Here is a 6,230-nt window from a genome sequence, read left to right on the forward strand (position 1 = left end):
TTTCTTCTTGCTCTCTGATTTGACGAGCAAGTCCCAGGTCAGACATGTCAGTCTCTTGCCTTCAATTTCTCTGAACATATTCAAAGCCTGACTGGATGATTTCCTGTGCTACCTATTCTAGGGAACTTGGGAACCTCTATGCTAACAGGGAGCATAGAGCTATAATTCTGTGATCCATCTTCATCTCCTTCACAGCAAAGTAATACAGAGAGCACAGAAAAATGAAATGCAATAGGTTGAATGTTGGTACAGTCCTTCCAACCTAGTCAAAATTGGATATTTTCAATAGGGACATTTTTTATTCTGACATCTGGGGTGGGGGGGGGGGGGGAGAAATAAAGATTATGAAAGGATACACTAATGTGAAAGAGTTCTGATTTTAGAAAACACAGTTTGGATTCTTACCAGAAGCAAATAAGAGAGAAAATGACTAAGTACAAATGCAGAACTATAATTAATGTGAGTGCTTAAGATTTATTAAATTTTACAAAAAAAAAAAAAAAAAAAAAAAAACAACAACAAAAAAAACTATTTTAAGAAGAAGAAATTCTGACAACAGATACTAAATAAATACTTTAAAAACTCTGATTATTGCTCCTAGTATAGCAAAGTCATTTAGGAAATTTCAGTTATTCCAGCTATTTTGTGTCTGAAGCCTGGAACAGTACGAAGTGAGAAAATTTGCCACAGGGTTTCTACTATAGATTCTATTTTTGTATATGTATGAGATGATAATGCTGTGATGGTAAAGGTTTTACTGAGGAATCATGAGTTAAATTTCACGTCAGTTTGTTCTAATGCAGTTATTTTTATGGAATAAATAACTTCTTTTGCTTTTTAAGAAATGATGTTCTAAAATAAATCACAATAATAATAAACAGGAACAAGTATAAATACTGTGAATGAAAAAATCTCCTTACTTTCCTGTATGACCTAAAATGTGAGGTTCTTCTTAGAATCACAGAATCTAAGAGTGGCCAGGGTTGGAAGGGACCTCAAGGATCATCAAGTTCTAACACCCCTGCCACAGGCAGAGCCACCAACCTCCACATTTAATGCTAAACCAGGCTGCCCAGGGCCCCATCCAATCTGGCCTTGAACAACTCCAAGGACAGGTCATCCACAACCTCTCTGGGCAGCCTGTTCCAGCACCTCGCTGCTCTCTCTGTAAAGAATTTCCCTCTGACATCCAACCTAAATCTTCCCTCCCTCAACTTAAAACCATTTCCCCTTGTCCTGCAGTTATCTACCCTTTCAAAGAGTTGATTCCCCTCCTCTTTGTAGGCTCCCTTTAAGTATTTAAATGCTGCATGAGGTCGCCCTGCAGCCTTCTTTTCTCAAGGCTGAACAAGCCCAGCTCCCTCAGCCTGTCTTCCTAAGGGAGGTGCTCCAGTCCCCTGATCATCTTTGTGGCTCCCTCTGGATCCTCTCCAACAGCTCCCTGTCTTTTTTGTACTGGGGGCTCTACACTTGAACACAGTACTCCAGATGGGGCCTCACAAGAGCAGAGTAGAGGGGGACAATCACTCCCTGTCCCTGCTGGCCACCCCTCTTTTGATGGAGCCCAGGATACCATTTGCCTTCCAAGCCACAAGAGCACACTGCTGGCTCACGTTAAGTTTTTCATTTATCAAGACCCCCACGTCCTTCTCTGCAAGGCTGCTCTCAAGAACTGCTCCTTCCAGTCTGTATGGATGCCTGGGATTCCTCCAGCCCAAGTGCAAAACTCTGCATTTTGCAGTATTCAACCTCATTAGGTTCACCTGGGCCCACCTTTCAAGTCTGTCAAGAGCCCTCTGAATGGCATCCCTTCCTTCCACTGTATCAACCGCACCACTCAGCTTGGTGTCATCAGCAAACTTGCTGAGGGTTCTATCTGTAGGTGTTTACCAACTAGTGTTTATCTAGTGGACATTTGCTTTGCAGTACTCCAAAAGCAGTGCATTAGGCTTGTTCAAATATAAAATTAGAAAATTGACGTGATGAGCTTTAAACATCTTCAGTCCCAATTAAAAAATTTTCCGTATGCTTAAAATGTGAGAAGGCAAATATATCAAAAGCATAATTAAAAAAAACCTTGTTATTAATAATATTTTTGTGTTGTTCAAAGTGATTGTATGTGTAAGTCAGCATAGGAAGGCAGCAGAAATACCCACAGACCCATGGCAGAAAGATAGAAAAAATATTTTTATGTTTTTGTTATGTCACCTATGGGGAGATTCCTGAAGTAACACCTGGGCACAGGAACAGAACCAGAGATACAAGAACCACTAAGCTCAATCCACACTACAGAATCACCTGTCTGCTCTTTACACTTGTTTATCAAGGGTTTGTGCTGCTGTAATTTGCCTGTTGTCTTCACCGTGCTCTAACCTTCTCCACACCAAGGCAGAGGAATCGAGCATTTCTTATGAGGCACTTAAAAGTGTACCAAATATCTGTGTTTACACATAGATGTTCTCCTTGTGAAACAGGATAAACAGCAGTAGGTATGATCTGGGTGTCCTACATTGTACTCTTCAGAGTATGCATATACTCCCAGCTGTAAGGTCTGTATTCAGTCCTCCTCACCACTGTTTTGTTCCTAACACATCCTCTTTGCCTGTCTTCCTCTTTTAACCCATTCCTCCTAAATGTGTGAAATATTTCAGAGTGTGCGTGTATGTGTTCACTGAGGGAAGAGGCACACTGGATTAAGTTGATAATTGAGAGGAATTTTTAGCATATCTAAATTCTCCTGAATATATTTCAGACATGGAAAATGGTTTCCAAAGGAATTTCCTCTAGATTAATGTCTCTGAGAAAAATACAAACATTTCAGAGCAAACCAGAAAGTCTTTTTTTTTTAACATCATACAGGAACAAAACAATCAAAACATAGCTGAAAAAGTTTTTCTATTATTATTGTCTGCTGCTCAAAGTCTAGCATGTTTTTATTACTTCTAAGGATAGATGTTGAGATTCAAATTTGCAACGAGTAGGAAATTAGAGAATAAACATTCAGCAGAAATAAAGGCTGGCATCATCACATTGTGTTGCTATTTTTAGTAGTCAGTACTTTCAATTTGGTTTGAGCAGGTCCATCTTTGTCAAAGCAAGAACTTCGCAGTTGTGCGATACATGTAATAGCAATGAAAACAAGGAAATTTATTCTAGCCTTGAACCACTGAGCTATAAAAATCTGAAGTATCCTGTGTTAACCCAATAAATTGTAATTGTAACATCATAAAATAACTCAATGCATTTATTTCTCATCTGTGTTTGTGAGAAAAACAGTGCAGAAAAAAAAATTATATGCAGTACAAATCTATTTAGAGCAAAGAAACTTGCAGTAAAGAAAAAAAATAAAGACAAGAAGTGTTGTAAGTGCATTGTGACCTCGCCTTTGTAATAAATTGAATAACCACAGCTACAAGGACACTGCAAACAAAACAAAAGATGTACAAACATACATTGGTTAGGATTTTTAACAAACTGGTAGTACCCTATCATCCCTGTAATAACACTGGGACTGACACAACATGATACTTCTTGTATCAGAATGATGTCCCTGGTTTGAAGTACTTCTAAGTAAACTATAATGGGCAGCTGCTTCTTCTGACAGCCAATCCCTATCATCTGAGCAGAAGAGGAGTGCCATTTCTAAAAGGGGAGAGAGTTACATGTGACTACTGGCAGGGAGGGTAGAAGGGGTGGAAGTCGAAAACGAGGGGGAAAATAAAACCTGATACATGAAAAAAATGCAGCTGTTACAAGAGAAAGCAGGAGACATTATATGGGAAATTTTGACAAAAATATTTTCAAATTCTAGTACTGAGGTTATTTCTCGAAAAATATTTTATATACAATTTCAAAAAGCAAGTGTTCAAAAATTTTACTTCAATTTTGTTCCTAAGAATACTTTTCTGCTGTTTCTGGCTTTTTTTTGTTTGTTTGTTTGTTGTTGTTTTTTGTTTTTTTCTCTCTCTCTTTAACAATGGAGAAATCTTTATTTGACTACAGTATTCAAACTGAAAAGTATTTTTTGCCTTCCAGTGTATACAAAGAGGGATCTTCACTCAGTTCAATAGAGGTTTGTCTGTGTAGAGACCTAGAAAATTATTATTTTGCCTACATGTAGACATCTACCATTGTCTCAAAAGCTTTAGCATGTTTCACCTAACCTCTGGCTCCTCTTTCAAAAAGGCAAGAGGCATTGCATTCATCCACATTCTATCCTGGGTTTGTCATATCCTACCAAATATCATATCTCTTCTGTTCTCTAAATTTCTTTTGTTTAAGTAGTCGATATCCACTAATAAGATGCAACAATCACTCCTAGAGCTTGCAAATGAATCTGCAGTGTGGCTGTTTTCAAATAACCTAAGATTATGAACAGATTATACTCAGTAAAACTCTGAATATAATCAATGGAACCTATAGAACTGTTCAGATGATAGTCGGCTCCATTTTGTGGCACTGAGTTACCTCCCTGTTGACTAAAATGTGATGCTGCTAAAATGTGGACACTTTAATTAGCACTTCCACTTAAAATAAGCTGAATCTTACTCTTAAAGCTTAACGACGCAAATCTCTTCTTCTCACTTAATGTTCCCAAATCAGCCAGTAGGTTATCTTGGGGAAGGGTTGAGTTTTCTAATAACTTCCATTGTGTTCTGTACTTTTTGAAAATACATATTCCAAAGTCTAAGACGACTCTGGGAAGATCTGCACAATCCTTGATTCTTTTTCCTTCTATTTATGTGCACTCATTTCAGTTTTTTATTCAGTCTCAGATCTTAGAGAGATAGAGCTTCTCGAACGTTCTTACCTTCTTGAACTATGAAAAGAAACTACAACAACAAAATTTCTGATTTAGACACCACTTTAGTGCCTAAGCTTAATGGGGAAAATTTGATCTTCAGTTTTCAAAGCAACATAACACTTCTTGGTCTGCTGAACAAATACTTCCATTTCATTTAGTTTAGTGAATGCATATAGCATCATGGTAGTTTAAGAAAATTGTTAGCCTTCACTATAGTGTCTGTTATAGCTTACATCTGAGTATTGGTGTTAACATCTAATAAATTGATCAATCTGGATAATTTACAGTATAGTGAATCATACTGATTGTAGGTAGACAAACAGCATACACCATAATGGGCTATCTGTTCCACCCAGTTTCTCCCCTGTGACAGTAATCTCTCAGTGGTACCGCATCTCATTATCTTCAATCACATCTGTTGATATTTGCATTCCAAAAATAAAAAATACTCTAACACTGGATAAAAAAAAAAGAGGCTTAGATTATGGATATTACACCAGGTGCTAGGAAGCCTACTGAGAAAACAGTGTCAAAGTTATGCAATAGGAACACACAGCTTGCTGTTGCTTTGAGAAAAGGCAATTTAATAGCAAAGCTGGAGCACAGGGGAACACATTCAAGAACAAATAAGTAGAAGGGAAACAAAACATGAAGTAATACAGGCAAAATGAAAAAATAGGAAAATGGCCAAATGTGCATTTTCACCATCTGGCCCAGAACAAGGAGTATGTGAGATATTTGAAAAATGAAGAATGCACACGGTGCTTTAGGCAGTAAGTAAAAAATACAGTTCCATTGTTCAGGGCTTTAAAAACAATGTAAAAATGGAAGAACAAATACATCTTATTGCTACCTGCTATCAGCCCAATAGAGGCTGACTTATTTACACTGCATATTTTCTGAGCTTCTTGAAATACAGCATTACATCGGTACTTTTTGTTTTTCTTTACAGACAACAGACTGGTGAAAAGTATATTGCAAATGTATTAAAAATTCCTTATATTACATAGCATGTATGTTATGTGATTGTTTGCAATTAAAGGGACAACTCAACTGATTTATGTACATGTAAGTTTAATATTATTTGCACTCCTGTATAATTTTAATGTAAGAAATAAAATGTAAAATATGATGAAATCTAAATTTTGTAACAAATGTTGGTAATATTATGTTCAAAATTAATCTGTAAAAATTGATTGGGGTTGAAGAATTGGATACAAATTTTGAATTTTGTTGGTTTTCTTACGCCTTAGAGGAAAGAGGAAGGGATGTCAATCTAACCAACCAACCAAATTAGTTTCTACATACTGTCCAGAGCAAAATCAAGATCACCATCTGTATCCAGAACAAGAAACTCCATTCCACGTGGGACTGAGCTCATTTTAGAAAAAAAAAAAAAAAAAAAAAAAAAAAAAAAAAAAAAAAA

Source organism: Centrocercus urophasianus, unplaced genomic scaffold (assembly GCF_019232065.1).
Source record: "Centrocercus urophasianus isolate 14NV4802_14NV808 unplaced genomic scaffold, USGS_Curo_1.0 seq_9, whole genome shotgun sequence".
In the NCBI taxonomy this organism is placed as follows: domain Eukaryota; kingdom Metazoa; phylum Chordata; class Aves; order Galliformes; family Phasianidae; genus Centrocercus; species Centrocercus urophasianus.